This window comes from Euprymna scolopes, chromosome 8 (assembly GCF_053919585.1).
Source record: "Euprymna scolopes isolate OS-2025 chromosome 8, ASM5391958v1, whole genome shotgun sequence".
Taxonomy (NCBI): Eukaryota; Metazoa; Mollusca; class Cephalopoda; order Sepiida; family Sepiolidae; genus Euprymna; species Euprymna scolopes.
Window position 1 is genome coordinate 117,774,191 of NC_136489.1, and position 21,045 is coordinate 117,795,235.

At 31.7% G+C, this 21,045-nt stretch overlaps 1 protein-coding gene and 1 pseudogene across 1 annotated transcript in view; both read left to right on the forward strand.

Moving 5' to 3' along the window:
• LOC145283731 (fatty acid desaturase 6-like) overlaps positions 1 to 16,720 on the forward strand; it is a 21,930-nt gene extending 5,210 nt beyond the window's left edge. Inside the window, exon 2 of the mRNA XM_080132786.1 lies at positions 16,430 to 16,720. The gene's annotated coding sequence lies outside the window, so the exon portion shown is untranslated. The remainder of the gene's footprint in view (positions 1 to 16,429) is intronic.
• Positions 2,247 to 2,363, forward strand: LOC145284369 (5S ribosomal RNA; annotated as a pseudogene).
• Positions 16,721 to 21,045: the final 4,325 nt, after the last annotated feature.

Here is a 21,045-nt window from a genome sequence, read left to right on the forward strand (position 1 = left end):
TCCTAGTGCTTCTACTATTAATAATAATAATAATAATAATAATAATAATAATAATAATAATAATAATTATTATTATTATTATTATTATTATTATTGCTGTTGTTGTTGTTGTTGCTGTTGTTGTTGTTGTTGTTGTTTATATAAATGTGAGTTTATCAACATTTTGTGTTTTCCTGTTTGTTTTAATTCCACAAATACATGCTAAAATGATATACTTTAATTCTGGGATTGAGTTATGTTTGAAAAAATATTTTTACTTGTTCTGATTAGTCGTAATTTGCCATTAATGAACATAGCATTTATCTCTCTCTCTCTCTCTCTCTCTCTCTCTCTCTCTCTTTCTCTTTCTCTCTTTCTCTTTCTCTCTTATTTTCTTTCTCTCTCTTTCTTTCCGAATATCTCTTGGCTATCTAGGCATGTCTCTCGTTACATCTCAATCTGTGTCGATTCAAACACTCTCTAATATTTCTTAATCTCTCTGTGAGCATTTACACCATTCGTAAACACCACAAACACGTACCTAAATTAAATGTAAAAATTATAATTGCTTTTACTACTATATAATAGTAAAGAATAATAATACTTCTATATAATAATAATAATAATAATAATAATAATAATAATAATAATAATAATAATAATAAAGAGACATATATATTGCATAAAAGTTTAAAATGCAAAAATCGATTGATTGTCTGATCTAATTGAGAACCCCATTGTGATAGATCTAGAGGAAGCTTCACATGTCTCTCCCAGTAACTAAGTTCACAATATATTATAGTCTACATTGCACTGTAGAGAACCTACTGTTGATTTTATAAAATTATTTAGCTAAATTATATATTTAGCTTGCATTAAAGTTTAAGATGCAAAAATCAAGTACCATGCTTCCATTGTGCTCTAAACAATAAATTCGTTTCAAACGCGCCCTTGTCATATCAAAGAACCTGCTGTTGATTTTATATGCCTGGCATTAATGGCTGTTCGGTGATAATGGCTTGAATTATAGTTTTAAATTAAAAAGTCAAGTATCATGTTTCAATTGTGCTCTAAACAGAAACATTCATTTTGAACGCGCCCCTGTCATATCAAAGAACATACTGTAGATTTTATATGTAAGGCCTTTCGATTTGTGAGGTAATAAAACTTCTGAAATGCACAAGTAAGGTGATAACTTTGGTCAAAATCGTCTGTTCTTTCTTTCATCGGATTATTTAGATTATTGATTATCGATACTTATCGAATATATTCCAACACAAAAATTATCTAAGAACACTGTCAGGCACATAAAGTACCTTCGTGGGAAATTTCATAAAAATCGACCCGGCCGTTTTCGAGTCCATAGGGAACGAATTCACAGACACACAGATACAGGACATTTACGAAAGAGACGGTATTGTTTCTGCATAACGAAACGGATCTGTAAAAAAAAATGTCCGGAAATATTTAAATTAAAAGTCAAATATGAACAGGTCAAATTATAGAGGAATAAAGGGCGAATCAAATGAGGTATAGGTTGTTTAAACAGTTACATTAAATTTAGCTTAAATTTGCAGTTTTTGAAAAGATTACAAGTGCGGACTTTCTTTTTGCCGGAATTGTGTGTGTGTGTATATATATATATATATATATATATATATATATATATATATGAGTGGTCTTGTCTGTCTGTCCGTGTGAGGAGCGGTCTCTGTCGAACTATGTTGTTAATTTGAGTCCACAGATTTCAAACTTGATATATAGGGGATTTGAGCTTGTGGGACAAATTAAATTCCGTTTTTATTCGGTATTGCTAAGGGGTCAAAATTAAAAAAAAAAAAATGGAACGTGCCGAGTTTAAGTCAACTAAACGCATGCGCAAATATATATTTATAGATTTAACAACGTTAGTTTTATGGATGTGACCCAGATGGTAACGAATAAGGCTGCTGAGCTATATGTTTTGGTTTCGATTCTAGCTGGTGGCATTCAAGTCATTGCGTACAATATAATAATTAATAATAATAAGTAGAAATATGCATGAATTAAAATCTCATATTTAAGCATATTTTACGGGGCGCGCTGGGAGATTGGGTGCAATATAGAAATCAATAGCGAATTGGTTCTATAATAACAAATACGAAATCCGCATAAATTAAAATATCATATTTAAGCGTATTTTGCAAGGTACGAAAGTCCAAGATTTTATTCATCTTATCATCAATCATTTTTTTTCGAAGACAAAACTACATTTTACTTACATGTTTATTCACGGCATAATCGCGTTGCAACACCGGTTCTCATCAGATCACCAAAGTTAAGCAACGTTGAGCCTGGTTAGTACCAGATGGGTGACCATTTGGGAAGTTTAGGCGCTGTATGTGCTCTCGGCTTATCTCGGCATTTGTTCCCAGTCGTCCTGTACAGACCTTCACTTGCCACTGGTATTTAACAATGTCGACTCAGAAGAGGTATGGTTGGAAATTATGCACCTCCTGCCACAAAAATTTCATGCGCAGACACCCCTTCATGGAAATCTATAGTCTGTCAAAGACTGAAGGAGCTCTTTTTTTTTTTATTCACGGGGAACAACTGTATTTGTATATTCGTACAAGATATTTCTTCCATGGTCTCACTTGAAAAAAAACAATATATATATATATATATATATATATATATATATATATATCATTCAAACACTACTGTGTTTGAATATATAGTTAAGTGGCACTGAACTGCTTTAAAGCTTCCCCGCTCGCTCATTTTTCGACCAAATTTCAAACAAATATGACAGTTTATAGATCACCTTCTCGGCTATATTGTGAAAAATAAAATTTTCAATTTTCGTTCAGTAAAACAAATGTTATGATGAATTTAGTGGTGTTCAAAATCGTAAAAAAAAAAAAAAAAAAAAAAAAAACGTAAGGAAAATGAGCGAATTTTTTATGACTGGTTTCCATAGCAACAACGTCGCTTCAGCGACTACTGTTGCTAACAATTCACCGCTCTCGCGAAAAGAGAAAAGTGAAACAAAGAGAATGGAGGAATGAAAGGGAGATAATTGGGGAGATTTTATTGAAAGCAGACGAGTGCCGTACGTTGTTATTAAATATGTCTATGTTATGTTTATGGGGACAAAAAATAAGACTGAAATTAACCAAAGAACAAGTAAATTTACTGGAAGCCTAGAAAAATCATTGATTACAATAGAAAAATGCGAGCATGAAAAGTAATATGGTTAAGCTTAAACATGAAAAAGTAAAGGACTAGTTGTTAAAACTGGAAAAGAAAAGGACAAGATATTCTAGTAAAAATATAATAAATTTATAACTTAAAATATTGCAGCATTAATATTTTTTTAATTCAATTTATAACATCATATAATCAATTCTTAAAGCTGCAGTATTTTAAGTTATAAATCTAATGCTAATGTCCAATTTATATTCGTTTATCATTGCTAGAGTCATTAAGCAAGAAATTCGCCAAACAAATCAGCTCAACATTGGATAATTTAATTTATCAATTCAAATGTAGTTGCAGTACCGAATACGTGGGTCACACGTCGTTAAGATTGGCCAGCAAAGTCCAAAAGCATATACCTGGCAGAATCAGAAATGGGACCTACCTTCCAATGGACGTTCTGAGTAACACACCCGGATTTTCAATAGCAGATCATTAGCTTAAAAACCCGTCTTGTGCTACGAACTTCAGCATTGACTCATTTACTATTTTGAGCCGTGCTCATTCTGATTTTCACTTAAAAACCATTCACGTTCGTTTGAAGGGGCCTTTTCTTTGTAAACAAAAGGAGTGTCTCTTAGATTTGAACGTGATTAGCCTTTAGGAGATTCTATCATTGTGCATTTATCATACGTACGTTTATTTTAAATATATAGCGCATCCCCGATTATTTTATCTCCTAGTTAGCACACTTTATTTTAAACGTATGTTAAACGCATATTTTCATTCTTGGGCTCATCTCGGCTTTTAAAAAATAAAGTAAACCCCTCGATCCAGCTCTAGAAGAGTGAAGGCGGAACCGATCAGCTGGTGTCCTATTTCTTAAATCATTAATATCAAAACATGTCTTTCTCTCATCATAATTGCAATATGTACATTTTGTATCCACACAAAATCATTATATATATATATATATATATATATATATATATATATATATATATATATATATATATATATATATATATATATATATATATATATATATATAATGTGGGTTTTTTTTTAAAGCGGCGAACGTTCAATTGACAACTCTATTTTCTATAATTACAGATTTGGTAACTATCGGTTATTTTAAGTTCAGCTTAGTTTACTAGTTCATCATGCGGTTTCAGCAGGACAGAACCACGTGCTATACGATGCGATCAATTTACTGAGAGAAGCATTTGATGAACGAATCATTTCACGAAATGGACCTGTTATCTGGTCACTTCTTTCGTATGACAAATACCATTGAAATACATGATTAATTAAGTAAAGATATAAAAAAAAAATATACACCCAATCCATATTATAGGCCAACAGGCAGTAAATATTATCGACTTAGATAAATAATACATAGATCAAGAACAAATGTTATTTAAACAAAGAGGTGCAATATTTTTTATAGGTTGTTTACATTTCAAGTACCGAATCAAAGTTGAAAACAAGATGACATATCCCAACTTAATACCTATATATAATTATAAGACTCTGTGAACAGTTCGAGCGTCCTTCCGTGTTCGCTTGCTTGAATCTTGTCTTCGACGATCAGGCGATTCCATCTTTTAAAAAAGAAATGGCAGGTGAACTTATATATATCTATATATCTATAAAAGTGAAAATGTCTCTGTGTGTATGTGTATATACATATATATCTATGTGTGTGTGTGTGTGTGTATAACTACTTCATTTACTCACATAAAATTAATATACGAAAGTATAAATTTATGCGTAAACTTTAAGAATTTAATTCAAAAGTGCTCAATACGTAGGTAGAGCTAGTTAGTAATTTATGAAACATATATGGCGATTAAGCTACACTGAATATTTCGCGTTTCATCCACTCTAGGATTCTTCAGACTTAGTGGATGAAACGCGGAATATTCAGTGTAGCTTAATCGCCATATATATATATATATATATATATATATATATATATATATATATATATAAATTAAAATTTCTTAACTACTAGCGGGGGTACCTGGCGTTGCCCGGGTGTTTGGAGGTGTGTGAAAGGTGGGGGGGGTAAAGTAAAGAATAAGCGAAGTAATAACCTTGTTTAAATATGTAAAAAAAAAACGATGTTAAACGTCTTTAAAAAAATCGGGGGAAAAAAACAGCGAACAAACGAAAAACATCTTTAAAAAATAAATCGGTAAAACAAAAAGCAAAAATAAGGGGAAAAATGATGAACGTGTTTGGAAAAACAAAAACAAACAAAAAAAACACAGCGAAAAGCGAAAACAAATGGCATAAATAACCCTTCGATTCGTTTAAGTCCATGGTGCGTTTTACCCAATAGAAAGCATAGAACAAAAAGGAACGTTAAAATTTCATTCCAGTTTTTTTTTTAAAGCAACTACGAAGTAAAGAAAACCCAAACCGGTTTTCCTTCGTAACTGTCCGTTGTGAACGATCCCGGAAACGGTGTAAGTGGTGGCAGGGGAAGGAGGAATTAATTAGAGAGAAGAGATTTTACTACTTCCATTGATTTTAACCGATTGTGGCATTGCACTCTCAGCAGGAAAAATATAGGAATCTACGATTATCGAGAAAGTGGAGAGGTAATATGCGTATAAAACACCTCAGATATTGTGCTGCAGTTGTGCATATTACATTCGCATGAAATGTCTTGATTTTTTAATCCTATTAAGGTCAAAATCATAGGGGAAAAATGAGTTCATTTTATATATATAAGGATAATTAACTATTAATACGTTAATTAAGTAAATATATTAAATCTCCGAAACAGCAAAATAGTAAGCAGTTGATGATCCTCATTTTCTATTTACAAAATTTTAGTTAAGGTTTTCTCTTTTCATCCTTATGTAGTTAAATTCTGTTTTAAAATTGAAGACTTTCGCGAAATCGGCTTATGCAAGTGCTAAGTCTATTTCTATTTAACAACTTTAGTTAATGGGTTTTTCTTTTCTTTCTTTTTTCATCCTTATATAAATGAATTCTCTTTTGTCATTAAAAACTTTTTAGAAGTCGGATTATGTAGGTCCTAAGTCTGCGATAGGTTAAAGTTAATATTTTTTTCCTCCGGGAATTTAAACTGCATTCTTTATTTTTTCATTTTTTTTTTAAATTAAAAGCTTCTTTAGACTATATATATATATATATATATATATATATATATATATATATATATATATATATATATATATAGGATTGATATGTAGTTTGTTTGAAGCATTGTGTGGGATAGGTATGTAGTAGAGATTTAGAAGGCTGTCACAATGCGAGGAGTGAAATATAGTCGTTGTTGGCAAGAGAAGACGAGAACAAGTGGCGATTTACAAATCAATAAGTACATACATATATTTTATATATACACATATTTATTCAATTGTATTGGTAAAATGTCTTACTTGTTATGTCTGCGACAAATTCCATTATTAATTTCGGAAAAATTCCCTTTTCAAATGGTAAGCGTAACAGATCGATTCAAAGCATGCTAGATGATGGAGCGGAAGTTGGGTAGCTATGTGGGGCCTCGGAGCAAATGTGAGTAGGGGATTTATGTATGATATGATTAGGTAATTAACATGTTTATAATTTTATTTATTTCTATTAATTTGTCTTTTTTTGTTTGTAACTTGTTGCTTTAGCGTGAGCTTTTTTAATTTTGTATGTTCTCTGTTTTGTTTTTATCATTATTACTATATTTATACATTTTTATCTGGGTCACGTAAGTCGCTAGTGGTCTGTGTCCGGTCAGCTATTGAAGAACAGTTTAGGGGTGGGATGTGAGAGAGGAGGGGAGGTGGGGTGCGGGGTGATGCGCTCTCGGTCGGCAGCTGGGTGTTTAGGTTAGTATTGCCAGGAGTAGGAAGATAGGTGGGGAGGGGGAAATTGGGATGACATTCGTTGGAAGTTGTTAATTTATTTATTTCAATGAGATTATAGGTGGAAGTAGATTTTTTTTTGTTTTTTGCTAGCTATATTTTAATTTTTTTTTCTCTTTTTTAAATATATGCTGCTGTTTTTATTTATTAAATTTCTTTTATTATATTATTATTTATTTATTTATTCATATTTTTTTATATATATATATAATTTATATGGGAGGGGCTTGTAGTAATGTCCTATCTGGGTAGTGAGTTGGGCTGTGAGCGGTGTGTAGTGGTGTATCTGTTCTAATGGGTTATGGTCGTAATGGTAAGTCTTAGGTGGGAGCCGTATGTAAAGTTATATAATGAATGAAGATCCAAGCTCTAGTCTGTTGTTGAGTTCTGGCCGTAATTTGGATATTAGTAATGATTCTTTTATACAAAAATTCCCAATATTGCGTTCTGTGGTTAAAATATTGATTTTAATAGATGTATTAGTGTTTCTGCATGTGTTGAGGTGTTTGCAGAATGATGATGCTTGTGTTTGTGTGTGTTCCTTGACTCTTATGTGTAGGGGCCTCGTGGTGCTGCCCACGTAGAATTTTCCGCAAGCGGAGCATTCTAGTCTGTATACTACGTGTGTACGGTGGCAGATTGTTGCGGGGTATATGGGGCAATTTGCTAATGTGCATGGTTGTGGGTCCTCGCTGTGCCTGCGTTTAGAGAGTTTCTGTCTAAGGGATGGCCCAGAGTGGGCTAGTTGCATATTGAGACCCTCTCTTCTAATAGCCCTGCAGATAGCCGTTGTGATCTTGTCGCTGAGATGGGGCATTTTAAGGAAGCAAGTATTGGTGGGGAAGCTTCTTACACGTTTTCTCGTGTTCCAAAGGTGTTTAATGACAGTGCTGGGGTATCCGTTTGTCTCTAGGATCTGGTGGAACCGTTTTGTGCATTCTGTCTTGTCTTTTGGCTTGCTGCATTTGCTTTGGATGCGGGTGATCTCGTTCTTAGCATATCCGATGATGGCCTTAGTAGGGAGGGCAGACTTGTAGTGTATAAATATACTTCGGCTGGCTGGTTTTCGGTAGAATTTAGTAATGACGGCCCCTTCGTCTGATATTTTTAGGCTGAAGTCTAGGAGTGATAGGGATCCGTCATCGCTGGGGTGTTCGATGGTGAATTCTATGTGTGGGTCGGAATCGGAGAAAATAGCATAGATGTTCATGTTGATGTGAGGATCAGGACATTATCGTAGTAATAATGATGAAAACAAAACAGAGAACATACAAAATTAAAAAAGCTCACGCTAAAGCAACAAGTTACAAACCAAAAAAAAAGACAAATTAATAGAAATAAATAAAATTATAAACATGTTAATTACCTAATCATATCATACATAAATCCCCTACTCACATTTGCTCCGAGGCCCCACATAGCTACCCAACTTCCGCTCCATCATCTAGTATGCTTTGAATCGATCTGTTACGCTTACCATTTGAAAAGGGAATTTTTCCGAAATTAATAATGGAATTTGTCGCAGACATAACAAGTAAGACATTTTACCAATACAACTGAATAAATATGTGTATATATAGAATATATGTATGTACTTATTGATTTGTAAATCGCCACTTGTTCTCGTCTTCTCTTACCAACAACGACTATATTTCATTCCTCGCATTGTGACAGCCTTCTAAATCTCTACTATATATATATATATATATATATATATATATAAAACTGAACGTGTGTGTGTGTGCGTGTGTGTGTGTGTGTGTGTGTGTGTGTGGTCACGAATAGGCTCCTACATGGTTGACTATTTAAAAAAACTGATTACATATAATGATAGAAGATGTATCGAGGATCAGGAATGAGTATGTTTGATTTGGCAGAATGTTGGTTCATAAAAATTGTGGGGTGTGCGTTCGCGCCTGACCCTCAAAGTATTGAAATAAAAAATGAAAAAAAAAAGACGTTTACAAGGGTTTTTGATATAGATGTACATAAGAATACTTTGATAAGTATGTTTCAACTTAAATAAAGATGATATAATTAAATTGTGGGGTTTGCGTTCGCGCCTGTACTCCATGGAAATATGGCACAAACTTTAACAAAGACTTTTCATATCTATATGCGTAAGTATACTTTGATAATTATGTTTCAGTTTGAAAAAATATGATATAATAAAATTATTGGGTGTTCGTCCGCGCCTGACCTTCATAGAATGTAAATATGTCACAAAGTTTAACAAGGTTTAAAATAACACCTTAACTTTAATTTTAATTCACGTTAGCTTTTACTTATTTTTTTGAGTTGAATCATATTGTGTCGAATAAATTCACCTCATAAATTCACGTTCTTATTAAAGTGAAAGCCAAAAAAAAAGTCGGAATTTTAGACAATTCTCGACACAAATTTGGCATAGCTCTGTTTTTCCCCCTTCTCCACTTGCACGTGGCGCTCTTTCGAAAATAGATAAATAGATAAATAATGAAAAATAAGAACGTTACTTCTTATCGTGTCAAAAGAAGGAAAAAATCCTGCTCGCATTATTACGTGTCTTTTTAAAAACATTTACATAACCTTTTTATTTTTATTTATATATCTGTTTAAGCTTTTTTTGTCAGTGTACTAGAAGGAATTCAGTTGATTACAACCCTTTCTGCGTGTTCTTTACATTACAATTGTACAACCTTGAATCCGACGGCGCAATACTACACCGTTTAAAACTGTAAAACTGAAACGAAGCTGCTCTGCTTGAAAAGGGCGCCATTTTCTTCTTATTCATATTAATATCGATTCTTTGCTTTAAAAAAAACTAAAGTAATAACGTGTTTAATTTTTTAATATCCCATTTTGCTGTTTCGGATTATTTTCATAAAGTAAGTAAAGCTTCATTATTTTTCAAAACTGTTTTTGTTTCTTTGTTTTTCGATATTTCGTCGATATTATTCAGTAAGAGTGTTTAGCAGAAAAGCCAACAAACGACTACCCGAAAAAATAAATATACAAGAAATAAATGTTACCATAATCAATAAAAGTTCAGTTCATGTTTTTTTTGTTTTTTTTTAATAGTTTTTAATACTCGTTACTTGAAATAATTTCAGCGAACTGAAATTAAAACGAAATTTGAGGCGATAACTACTTAAATGAATTTTTATATAAACTACACATGCCATAATCGAATATTCCTCAAGCCCAAAATAACAGAAAACATTAAAATATGCTTATAAATATTCCTTACGTTGACGGAACTCTCTTAAATTGTTAACACAGAATACTCAGGTGCCCCTCCTTCAAATTGAAAACGGGACTCTCCATTTCAAAGTCGTTGCCATTTTAATTTTTTTTTTTAACCGATTCGTGAATTAAAAAAAAATTTTTTTTTTTACAAACTACTTAAAAATACAAACCAATGAACTTTTCTACCATAAAAATAACTTTTATTGACCATGGTAACATTTATTTCTTGTATATTTATATTATTATTATATATATATATAACATTTTCTCTTTGTAAGGAAACATCATTTTTTTGGTCACTCTTGGCTACGAATGGAAACAAAGTTGATATAAAAAATATATATTTTCGCAAAAATTATCTTTACTTTCATCATATTTTGCTTAGGGTAAAATTTTTGAGTATCAAAACCTATCTCTTTACAACCCCTTCCTTTTCATAACCTATCATATTTTCATCAATCACAGTCCATTTTCTGTAGGCTGTTTTTGAACCCAGTCAACGACGGGTACTTCTGCTAGTATATACATATATGTGTGACTCAAAGGCTAAAGAATGAAGGTGGAGAGATGAAGTCATATACATATATGTTTTTAGTTTTTATCTCACTATTATATATTAAGTTTGATATAGTAATTGATAGCGAATTTTCTCTATAATAATAAATACGCAATCTGCATGAATTAAAATATCATATTTTAGCGAATCTTACGAACGGGCAACGCCAGGCGGACTTCTAATTACCTATTAAATATAAGTAAAACGAGAAACTTTTTATTAATGAGATTTTTTTTTCTTGTATTATTAGTCTTATCTGAAACTGTATTAATCCGTTTGTCTACATTGTAAAGAGAATCGCGAATCTGTTCGATTTCCGAGCGACCGTTCTTGAGAAGTTAATTTAATGATCATTTTGGCTGGTAGCGAAATAGAATTATTGATATGATTTATCTTCAGGGATTTATTCAAATTGCTAACTACACCAGCACTTGAAATTTCGAACATACGGTGGTAGACATGGTGTAAGGGCAGCCCTATACATACATAAGCACACATACATACGCATATACATCATCACAGACGGGCGTAACATTTAAAATTGTTACACTGAAAAGGCACAGGCTAAACAAATGAAAATTGATACATATAGTATGAATGCACACACACATACACACACTCATACACACACACACATATATATATATACGTGTGTGTGTGCGCGCACGCGCGCACGCGTGTGTGCGTGCGTGTGTGCGTGCTAACAGGAAAACACGGTTATGCTTGGGGCTGAATGAACCGTTTTATAAACCCATAACTAATGAACCGTTTACGCTGTGAGGACGGACGATTTATTTTTCTTCTTTTTTCTCTAAATATGCGAAGGATTCAAAACCTATGTTTCTGAATTTTTTAGGTAAGCATTGATAATTGGTATCATTTGGATTCTTCTGATCGCGGTTCTCATTCTTGGGTGTTATTTTCACAACGTTTCGGTCGATGTAACCTCCGACCGTCTTTAGATGTATCTTGTCGCACTCGGGAATCTTTCTGTCAAACTTGAAACACACACACACACACACACACATGTATTCAGAGGTAGAATTGGTAAAAAAAAGGATAAAAGTTCTCCATGCGTTCGTAGAGCTAAATATGTATTTTATTTTACCACCTCAAGTATTGACTTAAACTATTACAATTGTTTACGCGGACGAAAATTTTCTGTCTCCTTCGTCAGACGGCAAAAGTCAAAATGTTTTTACTTTTGCCGTCTGACGAAGTAGGCAGTAAAACCCCATCGTAAGAATGGCTAAAAAACAAATAATGACGGTATTATTTCAGCAGTTCAGCACATTACCAAAATGCATATGTACCGTAAATTTTGTTGGAAAATTGTTTTCTGTATTTTCACCTAATAATAAAAATAATTTAATAATAAAAAGCATTCCCATTTTCTTATATAAAAACAACTTGTTTACAAAAAAAACAAAAACAAAAGAAAACAACTTGTTTACAAAAAAAAACGAAAAAAAAAAACGTGTGCTGTCAATTTTGTTCCAAAGAATTTTTTTAACAACAAAGATGGTTTTGTTAAGGTTCTGCGGCTGCGCGTCTTAGTTTACTTCCAATTTCTGCTCCACGATCAATTGCCTGAAAAAGACCTTTCTGGTTAACGTCTAATATAACGTATTCAGGCTATTTTTTTGTGAATTTAGCTGTATTTCTTTTTTTTCTTTTTTTTTTTTTTTTTGGCGCTTACACAGTTTAGTCAAGACATTAAAAAATGAAAATATCGAAAAAAGTTTAAATTGTATGTATCCGTTATAGAACGAAGTTCTCTAAAAAAAAAATTCACTTAATTTCATCAAGTAGTTTGTTTTGTTTTTTTTACAGCGGAAAAACACGTTTTTATGAGAGCGCGTTGAAGGCGGCCATCTTGGATTAAAAAAAAATTGTTTGAATTTTAGAAATGACAAAGGGAGATAACTCCAGTTAAAGCGCTGACACACCTAACAAATGGTTTTTTCGCTGTAAAAAAAAAAAAAAAAAAACCTACTTTTTTCAGAGAACTTCGTCCCATAACGGATACATACAATTTAAACTTTTTTCGATATTTTCATTTTTTTTAATGTCTTGACTAAACAGTACAAGTACCGTTTTTTATATTTTTAAGAATTTTTTTATTTTTATTTTTTTAAGAATTTTAGTCTTTGTGGTCCCCTCTTTTTCTTTTTTTGTCTTTAACTTTGCGCCTTTCGAATTATTTTATATAAATAGGTATTTTTTTATAATAGCGCCAACTCCAAAGAAGTCGACTTGTATCAACTCTAAACGCACCATTTGGCGAGCATATTTTTATTTATTTATTTTTTTTTTGCCTTATATAACAATTATATTTTTCAGCATGATAACATAGGTGACTGTTTAAGTACGAAAAAATCGACCGGAAAAGCACAAAATTGTAAAAAAAAAAAAAATAAAATAAAATAAAAAAAAATGCGTAAAAAAATATATATATATATGAAAAAATGCATGCAGCGGTTATCAAAAATTCTTAAATAAAAAAAAAAACAGTATGGCAAAATCCAATTAGGAATACGTTCAACATAGTATTTAGCACCTGGTGTTCGACGACTCGCGTAAGTCCGGCCATTAATCGTTTTTTGAAAAAACAAAAAACAAAAAAAAAACACTTGTTTGTTGAAATAATAATCGCCAATCTTTCTTCGATATCATTCGCCGATGTGATACTCCGCGCAGAAGTTTAAAACACGTGGTATCTGTCCAATTTTCTTTAGTTTTCAACATGTGGACATGAATGACGAAGCGATGAATTTCCTGTGTCCTGCTTTTGGGATTCAGCCAATCGGCGCACTTCTTATGCCAATGTTTGCTGCTGTATAACTATTTAGCAATAAAATTGTTATTTTTTCCCGATGACCGTAAAAACATATGTTAAATGTGCATTTATTTTCTCAAACGCAAAAACACACTTATGGGTGTGATCTATAAATTTTAGCTTTATTGTTAGTTCAAAATTAATAAATATTTGTGATTTTATTATTACTACAAGCAGTCGAAGTGTTTGTTTAAAACAAAATAAATTAGAAAAAATAATTCAAGAATCGTTTTGGTATATAAAAAAAGAAATAGGCACAATATTTTCTGATTCCGATACCCCTAAAAGTTCCGATGTTTCCAATTTCCGATTGCGAGTAATCATCCAACACTAATATATATATATATATATATATATATATATATATATATATATATATATATATATATATATATATATATATATTAAATTGTAATTAAATGAATTTAAAAAAACTCTCATTGAAATGAATTTCATATCAAAGAATTTTTATTATTCTCAGCAAGACAAAGAATGCTTTAGAAAATTAACCTCCTTAACCTATATGGTACCTATGGTAGACATCGAACCCTATAGGTTAAGGAGATTAATTTTCTAAAGCATTCTTTGTCTTGCTTAGAATAATAAAAATTCTTTGATATGAAATTCATTTCAATGAGAGTTTTTTTTAAATTCATTGAATTACAATTTAATTTATTTGCTCTATCTTGCATATCGAGCAATTCTTGTTTAGATGGGATAACTTATAAAATATTATTGCCAGTAATATTTGGTAAACCTTACAATCTCACGTTTCCATAACAACTGATTGTTAAATAAAACCTATTCTGAAGTAGCCTCGTAGGAGATATCCTTTTCTCTTCCTTGCAACCTCTATCTCACAGAAGAGATGTTGCGAGTTTGTCTCTGATGTATCGTTATTTTCATGGAAGGTGTTCAACTGAGCTTCAATCTATGGTTCCCCCTCGCCAAACTTTCACACGAAACACTCGTCTAGCTGTACACACTATCAATAATTCCCCCCACTCTTTATCTGTGCCTAAACCTAAACGTAGATTCCATGAACAAAGCTTCTTTCTTAGAACTGCACGCCAATGGAATTGTCTTCCGTTTTCCTGCTTTCCGGCTGACTACAATATGGTTGTGTTCAAGTCTAACGTAAATAAGTTCTTGATGAGCCGTTCTATATAAGTTATCAAATTTACCAAATTTTCATTACTAATGATTACTATATTGTCCAATGTCTACTGTTCACTCTTTAACCCTTATCCTTGAGTGGCCTCTTGGCCTTGATAAGTGGTGATGCCTATGTAATATATATATATATATATATATATATATATATATATATATATATATATATATATATAAATGAATTCATACTTTCTGAAGAAAACGTCGAACATTTTGTCTTCGTTGGGAACGTAGATAAAGGTCTCCATAGTTTTCCATATAGTGTTCTGCGAAAACGCTACTGCTGTCAATAAACGGTTTATTACACGGAAATAATTCTTGATTTTTTTTTGTTGTTGGATCAACTTTTCTTCAATTTGTAAGATCTGTTGGTTTGGAGTAATTGTTGTTGTAGATTCTATTGTTCCATATGGACTTTCATCATCTGGTTCTGTTGTTTCATCGGGGCTTTAATTACCTGAACGAAAATGGCCTTGAATTTATCTATCTTGTAGATTTGTTTTTTACTTTTCTACAAGAGCGAAAATAGCTTACTCATGAAAAAAAATATATATATTTTTCTATTAGCCGCTATAAGTACAGGGTGGAACGATAAAATTGTCGATATAAAGAAACAAAACTATGGCTTTTATTGAAAAAAAATCCATTCAGGTAACTTGATTATATAGTAGAGCTGTCATCTATTCAATGTAGCCTTATTCAGCCTCAATCACCACCTTGATACGGATCCGGAACTCAGAGCATGCCTTTTCCACAATCGATGGTGAATACTCTGCAGATGGCGGCTATCAGGCTGGTTTTGGTGTTGTGATTGGTCATGTTGGTGGTGATCTTGACGTATGACCAAACGAATTAGTCCAGCGGGTTCAGATCAGAGGAGGGGGGGGGGCAGTGACAGAAGGGTACAAAGTTGTAGCACTTTTTCTGAAACCAAACCTGGGTCTTTTTGAACATGTGGGCCGGCGCCGAGTCTTGCTGTCACATCCCAGGGTCTGTCAGCGGCTACCTGATTACACCAGGGGATCACCACACTCTTCAGCACATCCAGGTACACTTTGGTGTTGACTATCAAGCCAACTTCGAAGGTGTGGCCTTCACTTGCAACCACACCAAAGACCATAACCGTGGCCGGAAACTTTGCACGTCCCTGTTATTCGTGGCAATCCAGTGATGCATACTCAGGATTGAACCTTCAAACTCCAGGAGAGTATAGCATTGCAATTGAATTTTACCAAACCCTTTATCCACCACACCAAGGGTCCTTGCAATGAAGATTACGGAGTTCGATAAGATACACCTGAAGAAGGTCGGAGGTTACATCGATCGAAACGTTGTAGAAATAACATTCAAGATGAGCACAGTCGAAGAAGAATCAAATAATATGAAAAAAACTTTAATTTTTGTTTTTTCTCTTTGAACATTCCAGTGTTTCCTTTTTCTTTTCTTCTTTCTTTCTCTTTCTTTCTTGTATAGTATTTTTATCAACAGTATCTCTTTACACATTAACTATAGCTTTTTTTTAATATAATATATCAACAGTGTCTTTTCGTGTTCTGACGTTATATATTTCTTTTTCAGATGTAACTGACACATTCTTCTCCAATGATGCTCCAAGAAAGAAATTCCTCAGTTCGTATTTTTTTAATGTTGCCATTATTTAATATAATTTTTCAACGATAATAAGTGAATAAATACATAAAATTATAAATAAATAAATAAATAAATAAAATGAAAATGTTACTGATAACCAAAGAACACCTGTCGGACGTATAGAGCGCCAGTTTCCCCACCCCGCCCATCTACTGATCTTTTTTTTTTTTTAAACCTTCGGGTTACTGTTAATTAAGAATAAAATTTGTTTTAAATCGACTCAATCATTTGTTTTAGACGAGGGACACTTTTCTATGCAATTTTAACGTAAATTGAACTGCTTGGGGATTACTTTTTGATATGCAAACGTATATTAATTTTTGGGAAAAAAATATTTCGATTCTTATATCGATTGAACAAAAAGTACAGCAAAAAAAAAAAAAAAAATAGCAAAAGTACAGAAAAAACTTTTATGATGCAAATACATACTTGTCGTGAAACGAAAATGTCACATTCCGAAAATCGCGTAATTGATCCAGTAGTTTTAGTTTTGTTTTTTGGTTTTCACTAACAAAATAAATGTTTATGAGGGAGTGGTGTGTCTTGCCTCGCTATCTTTAATAAATAGAGAGAGACAACTCAAACTGAATTATCGAGATCAAAATTAATCTTGTAATGGCTACGATTTACTACTAAAATTGATAAAAATCGTAAAAACAAAAATTCTAGTTGACTACTTGATCGATTTACGTGATTTTTGGAATATAACATTTTTCTTCCGTAACGGATACATACATCATAAATATTTTTTGTATTTGAATTTTGAACAAGTCTATTTTTATTTACCACTCATCAAAGCCAAACGCCACTGTAGGATGAGGGTTAAAGATGTGAATGGATTGTTCATTGGAATGATGAAGAATATTCTGAGAAGATTGAAAATGATGAACGGAATGAACATCTGGGATTACTTATGAAGACAGTTGTTTACAAATATTTGTTGACGTTTGGTTTGAAGACGTCTAATATGTTCCATAGATGAGAAATTTTGGAGGAGAAACTCTTGTTTAATGTTAAGCACCCAAAAGAAAATTCTCTTTACTTGTCGACGTATATTTTTTTTAAAGGGTAGCATATAACCAATTTTCCAAACTTTGCTGCGTTGAAATTCCAAAATTCGTTTGTACAAAGCGTTTTATCTTTTTCAGTTAATGGTCAGTCAAAAAAAACATTGAATAATAATGATAATTTTATGTTATACTTATCTAGAAAACTGAACCCACAACTAAAAATTGGACAAGTAATTAAAAAAAAAAATGAATTATAACCCGGAAATTGTATACCTAATGAATGGTATCCGGAATAAAAGTTAGTATTCTTTTCTCAAAAATTATAATCATACAAAGGAAATATGGCGCAAAAAAAAAAGTAATAAAAAAAAGAAAAAAAGAAAAAAGAGTTTGTCTTTTTAATGGCCAAATGGATGAGGAATATACAAACCAAACTCATTTTAGAACAGGAAAATAAGTTACTTTAAAAAGGATAATCGAATCAAAGTCCTGGTGACTACTAGTTATGATTAGGTTAGTGTTAAGTTTAAGATTAGTTTAGAAGACTGTAACGAATGTTTTCAAAAAATAATTTAGAAAAAGACTGTTTTCTTAAAAATAATTTATTCAAATCTTTAAAAAAAAAATTATTGGAGAAAAAAAATTATTGAGATGCTTTTAAAACTATTTTAATAGAAAGAAATTAGATGATTGCAATGAATCGAAAGGAATAATAATAATAATCAGTCGAACCCGTGGAAATTCCACGGTAGTTGAAAACATCATCACAGAAGCAAATAATAGAATACCATTCAATAGAATAATGAGTGTAATGTTAGTTCCGATCAGACCGTAAATTAAAAAATAAATATTTTTCTAGTCAAATATGGAGAACAGCTTGATATATATTATTACAAGAAACAGAACTATTGTAAGGCTTCACTTTTTTCTAGAGATTGTAATTTAATCAAAGTGACTTGTAAATCAGTTCGTAATAACTATGTCACTATCTTTTTTTGATAATTTGATAATTTAGCATGTAAGTAATAAGATTTGATAGAAACATGTTACATATCAACTTTTGCAATTTTTTCATAGTGGTAAGAAAATGAAATGAACCAGGAGGGAGTGCGATTGGTAGGATTTGGTTAAAGAAAAAAAAACACTTGCAAAAATATACATAAGATAAATATTCTTAATTCATTATGAAATTGAATGTCTGAATTTGTTAGATGAAAGAAAGCAATTTTTATACCGTGAATTGCTTCAGCCATTTCCGGAACTGACTTCTTATAGACCCCTCTCTTAAAGTATATATGAAATAAAGTGATGTTTAGATCGTAAATTGCTTCAGCCATTTCCGGAACTGACTTCTTATAGACCCCTCTCTTAAAGTATATATGAAATGAAGTGATGTTTAGATCGTAAATTGCTTCAGCCATTTCCGGAACTGACTTCTTATAGACCCCTCTCTTAAAGTATATATGGAATAAAGTGATGTTTAGATCGTAAATTGCTTCAGCCATTTCCGGAACTGACTTCTTATAGACCCCTCTCTTAAAGTATATATGAAATAAAGTGATGTTTAGATCGTAAATTGCTTCAGCCATTTCCGGAACTGACTTCTTATAGACCCCTCTCTTAAAGTATATATGGAATAAAGTGATGTTTAGATCGTAAATTGCTTCAGCCATTATTGGAAGTTATACCATACACTCCACTCTTAAGGTATATATGAAATAAAGTTTTTTTTCTGATCGTAAATTTCTTCAGCCATTTACGTGACTGACTCCTTATGCTCCTCCCGTTCCCTCCACCATAACACCATATTACCTTTTGGTGCTTATCCAGAATTCTCCTCCTAATAAAATAAAAATAAAATAAAAAATAATTTTTTTTTTTTTAATGAAAAAAAAAAATCATCTGTAAGATGTGCGTACCTGTGACGAAAAGAAAATCCCATAAATTAATCAAGTAGTTTTATTTTTAAATAAGGAAAGCAAATTTTTTAGTAAAACTATGAGCAACGCACCCAAGACCCCGAGACGCCATCTTGAAAACATTCTGAAGAAAAGAGGGGGATAACTCTTAATCAAGGTTTTAAAAAAAAATGCCACTCTTAACATAGGGATGGAGGCATTTGAAAATCTCAAATTCGCTTAAAAATGATTTTCTTTATAAAAATAAAAATAAAATAAAACTTTATTAATTTACGTGATTTTTGGTGTTCATGCATCATATAAATTTTCCTTTATTTATTTATTCATTTATTTATTTATTTCAGAAAGGGGCGGATTTTGGATAAGTGCCTACCTTGGTTTCTCTTATTTGTACACGTTATATTCAATTTTTGGAGTGGTGTCCAAATGATATGCTTGACATTTTTTAGGTGCAAGTGAAGAGACATCTTTTGAAATAACTTTCGGTAAATTTGTTATTTTTAAACCTCGTAGGTGAAATGAAGAAAAAAAAGGCAACTTCCGGTATAAAACGGTACTAAAAAATGGATTAAAAAAAATATATAAACATAAATAAATGAATGAATGAATGAATGAATAAATGAATGTCGTGATGACTTTGAATACTAAATGTCTTAAAAATATTCGCACTATCAGCGTGTTATGTTATGTCTTTGTAAAAATTGTCACTCGAAGTTAGACTATTTTGACTGAAGGGAGGGGGGGATAAATAAAGTGAACCAAAAAATCTATAAGTCTTTTACATTCATTTTTTGTTTTTATGTTTTTATAAAAAAAATGGTATTATGAAAATAAAATCAGCGCACACACACACACACACACACACACACACACACACACACACACACACACACACACACTTCTGTCAACATCTTAGTTAATAAATTTCATGGAGCTTCTGCACTATTGGGACGAAATTTCTGAAATCGTAAAACTGAATTTCACATGAAAACAATGGTATCTACGTATTCCTCGTATTTTTAAGATGATTATATCCCAAAATTACGAAAATCGAAGAGGTAGAAAATTATTAAAGAAAATAAAAAATAGAATTTGATGAAAACTATCGGAAGACAAAGAGGAGTTCAAAGGGGAGGTAATTTTTCTTTTCGATTTAAACAAAATGCCGGCAATTTTTCACCTGCTACCACGATTAAACTTGTTTTATTTTTTATTTTTTAATAATTCAGTAATATTCAGGTAATTTCGACTGCATACTTTGGAAGCTACCATTGTAACTTATTAGAATTAACAAAAAATCAGTTGAAACCATTCTTTTTTTTTTTTTATCTGAAAACTCCATTTATCGACTACAAAATTTCGTCCCAATTCTGTAGGAGCGCCAATTTCATTTTTATCAATATTTTATATTAACATTCACTTATTAATAAATCCTGAAAATTTTATCAAAATCGGATAATCCTCTAACTTTTAGTAATTTTGGGGGTTATTTATGTCTAGAATATCTCCTATATTAAAAATAAATAAATAAATAAATAAAAATGAAAATATCTATGATGTACGTATGACGAAACGAAAATACTGTATTCCAAAAATTAGTTAAATTGATCGATTG